This window comes from Meriones unguiculatus, chromosome 6, assembly GCF_030254825.1.
Source record: "Meriones unguiculatus strain TT.TT164.6M chromosome 6, Bangor_MerUng_6.1, whole genome shotgun sequence".
Lineage (NCBI taxonomy): Eukaryota > Metazoa > Chordata > Mammalia > Rodentia > Muridae > Meriones > Meriones unguiculatus.
In genome coordinates this window covers 49,589,322-49,599,678 of record NC_083354.1, presented here as the reverse complement: position 1 = coordinate 49,599,678, position 10,357 = coordinate 49,589,322, and the positions used below count along the sequence as shown (strand labels likewise).

Genomic DNA, 10,357 nt, shown 5'->3' with positions numbered 1-10,357 from the left:
TTGTAGTACGAGTAAGACAGAGCCAACACTGACTGTTTGAGGGTCTCACTTCCTTCTGCGACAAAAGGGGAATCTTGTGTCTTCGTGTACTCAAGCACACTTTTCTTCTCATTGTCAGCCCAGAGCACCCGGCGTCTCTCTGGTGAAGACAGCCTCGTGTCCAAATTTCTGATTTTTCTTATAAGCCATCATTCATATGGAGTTTGTGAAATGCTGCCCAGCCGAGGTTCTTAGAATTAAGTGTGATGTTGACTTGTCTTTGCTTAGACAATTTCCCGCTGTTCAGTCCCAACTTCCTGACCTCCTGGAAGAGGGTCAAGTTCCCAGCACAGTGCCCGAAGAAGCGCAAGAGAGCAGCGGCTCGGTAAGATCAGTGATCCCTAAAAAGTGATCCCTAAAATTTCATTTCACAAGCTTCCATCTAGGAGGGTGAATTGCAACACTTTCCTGGGCCTTTTGCCCAGAGAGATTGTGATTCCATTATCTAAGTGGGGCTTACAGATTTGCGTTTGGGATGAGATCCCAGGTGGTACAATACTGACCTGAGGTTCTTACCATGAAACTATTATAGAAAAAGATGGAGGAGAGGCAGAGGCTGAGGGAGGAGATATGAACAATGGGAGCCCCAGCGGGGGTCCTTTTATATTTTGGGGTGAGAGGTGGGTGATTCTATAAAAACCTCAGCAGTCGCTCTCTGCCATCTAGAGACTGGGCTTTGCGCATTTTGCTTCTTGTTCTTCTCTACACGAGGAGGCTCAGAAACTGGAAACTGAGGGCATGAGAAAGATGGGGCGGTGAAAGGGGAAGGAGAAGGAGGAACAACAAGAGACTCAGGGTCTAGTGATGTGAAAGTTCTCCAGGATGCTTTGGTGAGAGGCATAGGGGAGGCTGTGGCGCAGGAGGGAAATGATGGGAGAAGAAAGAGAATTTCTCATGTGAGTGCCATGGCCCTGAGGCAGCCCAGAGGTGTTTGACAGGTGTGAAAAGGAACTCAGAAGCTCTTTTGAAATTATTATTTATTATTTTTTTTTGGATGCTGGGTGGCATATTTTTAGGGTGTGAACTCTGCTCCAAGATTCTGGCATTTGGCTTCACTAGAATTTTAATAGCGTGATGCAGTGTATGCGGGAGACAAGAGGACTCGGGTGTAGAGCCTGAATAGGAAGACAAAAACGTGATGGCGTTACTAACGATCCTGCTTATATTTGGGTTGTCCGTCGCTCCAGGCCTGGGCTGTCCACCTGCCACACGTAGTCAATTAAAGTTAATTAAAAACGAAATAAACTTAGAAATCTAGGACCTTAGTTTCACTTGCCACATTCCACTGCTCAGTAATCTACCATGCTTGCTAATCAACTCGACACAGGCCAGAGCCATCTGAGAGAAGGGAGCCCCAGTTGATAAAATGCCTTCATAACCTGTAGGCGAGCCTGTATGCCTTTTCTTAATCAGCGATTGATTTGAGAGGGCTGAGCTCATTGTGGGTGGTGCCATCCCTGGGCTGGTGGTCCTGGGTTCTATAAGAAGACTGAACAAGCCAGTAAGCAGCACTCTTCCATGGTCTCTGTATCAGCTGCTGCCTCCAGGTTCCTGCCCTATTTGAGTACCTGACCTGACTTCCTTCACTGACGGACTATGGAAGTTTGAGGCAAATGAACCCTTTCCATTGAGTGTTGCGTGCTCACTCGGATGCTTTGTAGGAGTCAGGAAGATAACTGTGATGAAAGCAGTGCAGACGATGAAGGCCTGGCATGTGAAGTTTCAGAGGGAAGCAAAGATTCTACTGGGCCATTTGTGTGGAAAAATATCTGTGATTCTGGCCAGCTGGAGGTGGAGACTCAGCTGTGGTTAACAAGAGACCAGAAGTAGTAAAGTAAAACCTTTATTTTGCTGGGACAATGGGTGCTGGTCAGCTGGGGGCTGAAGAATCAGCTGTGATTAAGGAGAAGCCAGCACCACTGAGGTGAAACCTTCCAGGAACTCTTCAGAGCCAGCACACAGAAGCTGTGTTCAGAGGTAGACAGGTTGAACCTCGTACTGGCAGCCAAACTTGGTCATGTGTAAGAGTCACCCAGGTAGTACCCAGGGGTTGAAGGCATAAAGGGGTCATGGAGAGCAGCTGAGGCTTGGCACCGTGAGAGGCCAGGAGAGGCCCTTGGCGGCGGCGCAGCCAGAGTAGCGGTGGAAGCCTCAGGATTGGAGGAGTCATGGAGAAAAGTTGAGGCCTTGCACCATAGAGAGACCTCAGGAGGACTAACGGGGCAAGTGCAGCCCAGTTGCAGTAGGGAAGACCCCAGTGTTTTGGAGAAGCCAGAACCATGGACTGACCACCAAGGATGGCAGCAAGCGCAGAGCGGAGCTGTCCTGAGCTTAGGAGACAAGCTGTGTGTGCTGCAGAGGGCAGAGCTGGAGAAAGGACCCCAGTGATTTGAAGGAACCCAGAAGATGGTAAGGGAACCCCAGATATTGAACACTGAGTTGTTTACACCATTGGAGTGTGGTTTTGCTTTGTTCAGGCTGTGACTGTGTTCTGGGTCTTCCCTCTTGAAGTGAGGAAGTATTTTGTTGGTGTATGTTTTAGCTCTTTTATTTACACATCTTAAGTCTCTTTCTTCCTTCTCCACCCCAAGCCCTTTCCAACACCCCAGTATTAGGTAGGAGAGAAAAAAGATTAGTGGGGACACGGGGCAAAGTTTTCTTTAGCTATGTCTGGCTGGTTAGGGTCATTGGGTTCCTTGGGTAAGTCCAATCTTTGTTTCAGGATATCTCCAACTTTTTCTCATATTAAAAAAAAAAAGCTCTCCCCCTTTTTTAAATAGAAGGGGTAAATGTTGTGGATATAAAAATGTTTTTGTTTTGATCCAGGTGTAGGATATGGCATTGATTCAGATGGTCCACAAGGAGCAAAGTGTTTGCCCCATGTAGGCTCTGAGAGAGAGAGAGAGAGAGAGAGAGAGAGAGAGAGAGAGAGAGAGAGAACTCTTTGCCAGCTGCAGACAGTTTAATTCTGAGGACTCTGGAGAGGGCATAAATGCCAGAGCCCAGAGAGTGTTAGTAGGCTCTGAGAAAGAAGGCAGCTGCTGGTTTCCACCTCTGCTGCTCCTGGTTGCTGTTGATGTAGTATGATAAGAAATTGGAGATATCCTGAAGCAAAGATTAGACTTTCCCCATGGGACCTGGCGACCCTAATGAGCATGAAGTAGCTAAAGAAAACTATGCTTTTTCCTACTAACCCTTTCTTTCTCCTACCTGGTGTTGTGGTGTTGGAAGGGATTGGGGTAGAGAAGGAAGAAAGAGATATAAGAAATGTAAATAAAAGAGTTTAAAAAAAGCATGCCAACAGCATTTAACTTATTTTTTTATTTTATGTGTGCCCACAGTTGATAGGCTTTAAATTTTAAAAAGAGATTTTGCTTTTTATAAGAGACTGTATTTTCGCAGAGACTGAACTTTTAAAGTATTTGAATTGGTAAAGACTGTGGGAATTTGAAGTTTGTAATATGTTTTATATTTGTCTGAGATCTTGGAAATGATCAAAAAGGGAAAACTTATGAGTTAAAATGTAGCGTGTGTCAGGTTGACAAGGGGTCAATGGTGCTGGTTAGTTATATATCAACTTGATGCTGGCTAGAGTCACCTGAGAGGAGGGAACCCCAACTGAGAAAATGCCTCCATACGATTGGGCTTTAGGCAAGCTTGTAGAGCATTTTCTTAATTAGTTCTTGATGGGGGAGGGCCCTACCCACTGTGGGTTGAGCGGTCAGCCGAGCAGCTGGTCAGTTGGTCCTGGTTCTGTAAGAAAGGCTGAGCAAGCTACGAGGAACAAGCCGGGAAGCAGCGTTTCTCTATGGCCTCCTGCCTCAGTTCTTGCCTTCAGGTTCCTGTCCTGTTCCAGCGCCTGTCCTGGCTTTCTTCAGTGTTGGACTATGGATGTGGAAGTGTATGCCGAATTACCCTCTTTTCTTCCCAGCTTGCTTTTGGTCATAGTGTTTCATCATGGCAATAAAAACCAAAAGTGAGACACCACCATGGCTGAGCGACTAGTGTGTGTTATGACTTGGATACAGACCATTTCACCGTTATAGGAAGTTCTCTTGGACAAAGCTACTGTATTCTGTTGACCCTTTCCTTTTGGCTTTTTTTTTGAGACAAGAGTTTCTCTGTGTATCTCTGTGAACTCATGATTCTTTTGCTTCTGCCTCCCAAATGCTGTCATTAACCCCAGTTCAAGTTATTTATTGAATAAATATTAGTCACGTTCAATTAAGTAAAAATTTATTGATCGCTTTTCTTTGATGTCTGGCCTGGCACTGACCTGACATTTTTGGCTTCTGAAAAGACAAGTGGCAGTTAGTGGCTGTTCCGGATGCTGTTTTTATAGGCCATACTTGGCTGAGAAGGAGCTTTGCTTCACGAATTTTCTCTATTTCAAATTTTTCTGAGGGATTTTGGTCCATCCTCTTCCTCTTCCTGAGGTGTGCTCCAAGTCATTTTTCCAAAGACTCACTCAGAGCAGCAATCCTTATTAGTGAAGCCTGCTTTGGAGGAAAGAGCTGGGGCCTGTAACGCTGCTGCTCAGAGGTGGTCACCAGTCCTAGACTTCACGGCCACAGGGGCATAAAGACACACAAGGACACCCAAGGCAGTGAATGATGGAGTTTTGTGGTAGCCTTTCATATTTATCTTTTGCAAAAGCAAAAGAGCCTTCTGGGAAGGAAACCACAGTGCCCGAATAACCACAAGAGGGCACCAGCGTACCTTAAACAGCCTTTACTACAAAAAAAAAAAAAAACCAAAAAAACAAAAAAAACCAAAAAAAAAAAAAAAAAAAAAACAAAAACCCAGCCCCTGACAGGTTTGCCTGCATTGCCAGGGAAAGATAGAATGAATGCACATGGGAAAGGAATAGGGAGAAGAAAAAAAAAATCGTATTGTTACATGTAACTGGAAGGCTTATCTTATTTATGCATCTAGGGCCTCTTAAACACAGAAGTCACAAGCACATTAGACAATAATAGGCAGGTGAGGGATTAGATTGAAAATACCTCAAATATGGTGTGAATAGGTCAGTAGACTTTACAACAGAATAAACCTCACTTCGAAGCAAGGTAGCTATGGAAACATTACCAAAATTATTCTGTTACTCCATGGCTGCTGTGGTTTCTGCAGGCTGGAAATGCTGTCAAGGGAGGGCAGAATATTATTTTCTTATAAATAATACAACACGGGATCCTGTATGGAAAGTTGCGAGAAATTAGATTTCAGAGGTAGAGATGTTTCAACAAAAATACCCAACAGCTTTAATTTGCTTCCTGATAACTTAGCTCTGGGTTTTCAGTTAAGTTTCCCCCTACTTCTGTTCTTTGCTGCAGGAAGGGAGCGAGGGAGAGAGAGAGAGAGAGAGAGAGAGAGAGAGAGAGAGAGAGAGAGAGAGAGAGAGAGATTTCTCCTCACGTCTCTGGATATGTTCTACACACTCACATGCTTACACATTTAACAGGGTTTGTAGAAGTCACATCCTATTTTTCCAGGTCTGACCCACATGAGTGACCCATTGTAACTGTAAGTGTCTTATTTGCCGGTGGGAGAATAGGGCTAGAGCTGCTTACAAAAGGCCATTGGTTTCTACCACGGATTCTGAGACCCTAGGTTGACTCCCTGGGCTCATAGCCTTCTCAGCAAATTCCAACAAGCACATAGTGACCGTGAGCCTAGCTGTACCATGAGAGCATAGGTGCAGGTGAGGGTGGATAGGATCGGCTCACTCAGGAGGAATTTGTGTATGGTCGGTGTGTGGGTGTGGGGACATCATATAACCCTAGAGATGTGGTGAGTCTAATGCAGTTAGCTAGGAAGTGAAGATGAATTTTGATGCTGTTACCAAGTTATTCAGGCAGAAGGTCCAAACTCCCCCTATTCTGGCCTGACCTGTGTCCCTTTTCTCCAGCGTTTAAAGGAAACTGCATGCCCAAAGGACATAGCAATCTGGACTCAAATACGTAATACTCTGGAGATTGAGATGTTCATATGTTCAAGGTCCCAAGATTCAAAAGTAGGGTCTACCAGCATTCCCACCCAAAAGCCAAATATTGGCGTGTCACTTTCTCATGCTGGCCACATGGAGAAGGAAAGTCATAAAGAGTGGATAGCAACATACAGAGTGTAGAGAAAGAATGAAAAGAACAGGTGAGTTCAAAACAAAGATCAGGGACCATTAAATTTCCAGCACATGGAACTAGAGCAGGGATTTATAGAGTCAAACTTGTCCGAGGGAGATAGAGCTTCTATTTCTCCTTGTCCAGAGAAGTGGACCATGAATCTAATTCCTCTGTGGGCATCCAGGCCACCTGAACAGCTTGTTGATGTTATTGGACTTTACCCCAAAAGCTTATGAGTCAGGAGGAGAGGGCCAGGAAATTCGCTAATGAATTCCCAAGGTCTCTTCATTCAGGGCCCTTGCTTGGAGAGCACGGCTGTAGATTGCTATGAACAGTGTCAGGTATGCATAGTGCAGGCACAAGAGGGATTAGAAATCTGTCCGTAGCAGAAACTCACCAAGGACTCATTAATTTAAAAAGTGAGTTATAATTCACATACCATCTATAGAACTTAAAAAAAATATTTGTGCTGGTTGTGGTGGTACATGCCTTTAATCCTAGCACCAGGAAGCCAGAGATAAATGGGTCTCTGTGAGTTCAAAGCCACCCTGATCTACATGCTGAGTTTCAGACTAGCCAGGGCTACACAGTGAGATTCTGGCCCCCTCAAAGAAAAGATCTAGCCAAATAGTGTAATGGATTTGATTTGGTTTGAGCATGAGTTCAGGAACACTCCACTGTATCTCACTTTTTTTACATGGGTTCCGGGGATCACACTTAGGTCACTAGATTGGCAGGACAACTATTTTTACCCACTGGGCCATATCTCAAGCCCCAGCATTTGCATAACTTCTCTGGAGAAAGATCTACTCAGATCCCTAGCTCATTTTAAAATTGAGTTATTAGTCTTTATTAAAAATTTATTACATGTATTTGTGTGTATGTACATGTGTATGCGCTCTTGCATGTGTGTACAACTTGTGGGAGCTGGTTCTCTCCTTCCACCATGTGGGTTCTGGGGATCAAACTTAGGTCATCGGCTATGGTTGCAAGCTCCTTTACCCACTGAGCCATACCGCTGGCCCTGAGCCTTGTCTTTCTTTTTTTTTAATTGTTTTTTTATTTTTAATTTTGATTATTACAATTTATTCACTTTGTGTCCCAGCTGTAGCCACCTCTCTCATCCCCTCCCAATCCTACCCTCCCTTCCTCTTCTCCTCTCATGCCTCTCCCTCAGTCCACTGATAGGGGAGGTCTTCCTCCCCTTCCATCTGACCCTAGCCTATCAGGTGTCATCAGGACTGGCTGCATTGTCTTCCTCTGTGGCCTGGTAAGGCTGCTCCCCACTCAGGGGGAGGTGATCAAAGAGCTAGCCACTGAGTTCATGTCAGAGACAGCCCCTGTTTCTCTTACTAGAGTTCCCTTACTAGAACCCATTTGGAGACTGAGTGGCCATGGGCTACATCTGTGCAGGGGTTCTAAGTTATCTCCACACCTGGTGCTTGGTTGGAGCATGCATCTTTGCAAACACCCCTGGTCCCAGATTTTTCGGTTCTGTTGTTCTCCTGTGAAGTTTCTGTCCCTTCCAGGTCTTTCTATCTCCCCCTTCTTTCATAAGATTCTCTGCACTCTGCCCCAAGTTTGGCTATGAGTCTCAGCTTCTGCTTTGATATCCTGCTGGGTAGAGTCTTTCAGAGGTCTTCTGTGGTAGGCTCCTGTCCTATTCCCTGGTTTCCCCCACTTCCAATATCTATCCCATTTGCTTTCTGAGTGAGGATTGAACATCTTCCCTAGGGTCCTCCTCCTTGCTTAGCTTCTTTAGGAGAATAGATTTTAGTATGTTTCTTCTATATTATATGACTAATATAATATATTAGTATATACGATGTGTGTCTTTCTTCTTCTGGGATACCGCACTCAGGATGATCTTTTCTAGTTCCATCCATTTGCCTGCAAATTTTTTGATTTCCTTGTTTTTAATTGCTGAGTAGTATTCCATTGAGTAAATGTACCACAATTTCTGCATCCATTCCTCAACTGAGAGACCTCTGAATTGTTTCCAAATTCTGGCTATTACAAATAAAGCTGCTATGAACATGGTTGAGCAAATGTCCTTGTTGTATACTTGAGCATATTTTGGATATAAGCCTAGGAATGGTATAGCTAGATCTTGAGGTAGCACTATTCCTATTTGAGAAATTTCCAGATTGATTTCCAAATTGGTTGTACAAGTTTGCATTCCCACCAGCAATGGAGGAGGGTTCCCCTTTTCCACATCCTCTCCAGCATGTATTGCCACTTGAGTTATTCATCTTAGCCATTCTGATGGGTGTAAGGTGAAATCTCACAGTCATTTTGATGTTCAGTTCCCTGATGACTAAGGACGTTGAGCGTTTCTGTAAGTGTTTCTCTGCCATTTGATATTCTTTGTTATAAGAGTTCTTAGTGTGTTTTAGGTAAAAGCTCTTTATTAGAATTATTATTTGCAAATATTTCTATGATGTTTTAGTTGTCATATTTCCTTCTTTCTTTAAATTTTTTTTCCTAGGGATTAGAAATAGATTTTACTACTGAGACATGGCTTACAACTTCCTGGGTAGACCAGGCTAGGCTTAAACTGTGGGGAAAATCCTGCTTCTGCTTTTCAAGTGCTGGGATTACAGACATAACCCACCACACCAAGCTGTTTTATAATTTTTTGATGGTGTCTTTTGAAGAACTGTTCTTTAATTTTTTTTTAATTGAATCTTTGTGAATTTCACATCATTCACACCAATCCCATTCATCTTCCTCTGCCCTTGCAACCTCCTCCTCAAAACAAAACAAACAGATAAAAGAAACAACAACAAAAAACCCATCTCACAGTGGACGTTACAGTGCGTCCCAATGTGTCACACAGCATACACTTTTGTCCAAACATCTTTATTTGCAAATGTTCATTGCAATGAGCCATTGGTCTGGCTTGAGGCCCCTGGCTCCTGCTACACTACCAATAGTGGGCCCTCACTGGGACTCCACTTGGATATGCTTGCCCCAATGTCATGGAGATCCTGCAGCTTTGGATCTGCAGGACTGGCCCCATCACATACTTCAACAGATGGAGGTAGATGTTGGGGTGGGCCAACTCAAAACACTGGATCTGTGCCTGGATGATGGACATGGTGGCTATTCCACTTGCAGGAGTGCGGGGTAGGGGTAACAAGGGTACCAGGCCAGTGAAACAAGACAGCCTTTGGCAAAGAACCAGGATCAAATTGGTCCTTCTTGCCCTTGAAGAGGCTCTCTCTCTCTCTTCCTTCTCTTCTTCCACCTTCCTCCCCCACCTTTGTCTGTCTGTCATTCTGTCTTTCTCTTCATCTCTGTCTTTGTAGGTATGTTGTTGCTATAAAACTTTTTTTTAGAAATAACTTTTTAAATATATATATATTTACAATTTATTCACTTTATATTCCAATTGTAACCCCCTCCCTCATCTCCTCTCAGTCCTACTCTCCCTCCTTCTTGCCCCCCATCCCCTTACCCTAGTCCACTGAAAGGGGGAGGTCCTCCTCCCCTACTATTTGACCCTAGCCTATCAAGTCTCATAAGAACTCCCTTCTTCCTTTGTGTGCTGGCAAAGTTTCCTTGCCAGGGGGAAGTCATCGAAGAGCAGGAAACTGACTTCATTTCTGAACTTTGAAATTCCATCTTACACCCATCAGAATGGCCAAGATCAAAAACTCAAGGGACATCACATTCTGGAGAGGATGTGGAGAAAGGGGAACCCTCCTCCACTGCTGGTAGGAGTGCCAACTTGTACAACCACTTTGGAAACCACTCAGAAAATTGGGAATAGTGCTGCCTCAAGACCTGGCTATACCACTCCTAGGCATATATCCAAAAGATGCTCCACTCTACAACAAAGACATTTGCTCAGCTATGTTCATAGCAGCTTTATTCATAATATCCAGATTCTGGAAGCAACCTAGATGTCCCTCAACTGAAGAATGGATATAGAAATTTTGGTACATTTGCACAATGGAATACTACTCAGCTATTAAAAAAAAAAAGAAGGAAATCATGAAATTTGCAGGCAAATGGATGGAACTAGAAAAGATCACCCTGTGCAGCCATGATCATTCAGGCCTTTACAGCCATTGAAGCAGGACATTCGCCCCAAGCATGGTTGGGTACCATAAAAAGCTAAAATGTTACGCTCAGGATGCGAGGCTAAGCACTGCATTCAGGGTCAGCTGCTTTGAACCCAGAGAAGAGCATGT

The 10,357-nt window shown here is 44.2% G+C and overlaps 1 long non-coding RNA gene across 1 annotated transcript in view; it reads left to right on the top strand.

Annotated features, from left to right (window-relative positions):
- Positions 1–2,037: 2,037 nt before the first annotated feature.
- Positions 2,038–10,357, top strand: part of LOC132654918 (uncharacterized) — a 29,840-nt gene continuing 21,520 nt past the window's right edge. Inside the window, exon 1 of the long non-coding RNA XR_009592518.1 lies at positions 2,038–2,448. This is a non-coding gene — a long non-coding RNA (uncharacterized LOC132654918). The remainder of the gene's footprint in view (positions 2,449–10,357) is intronic.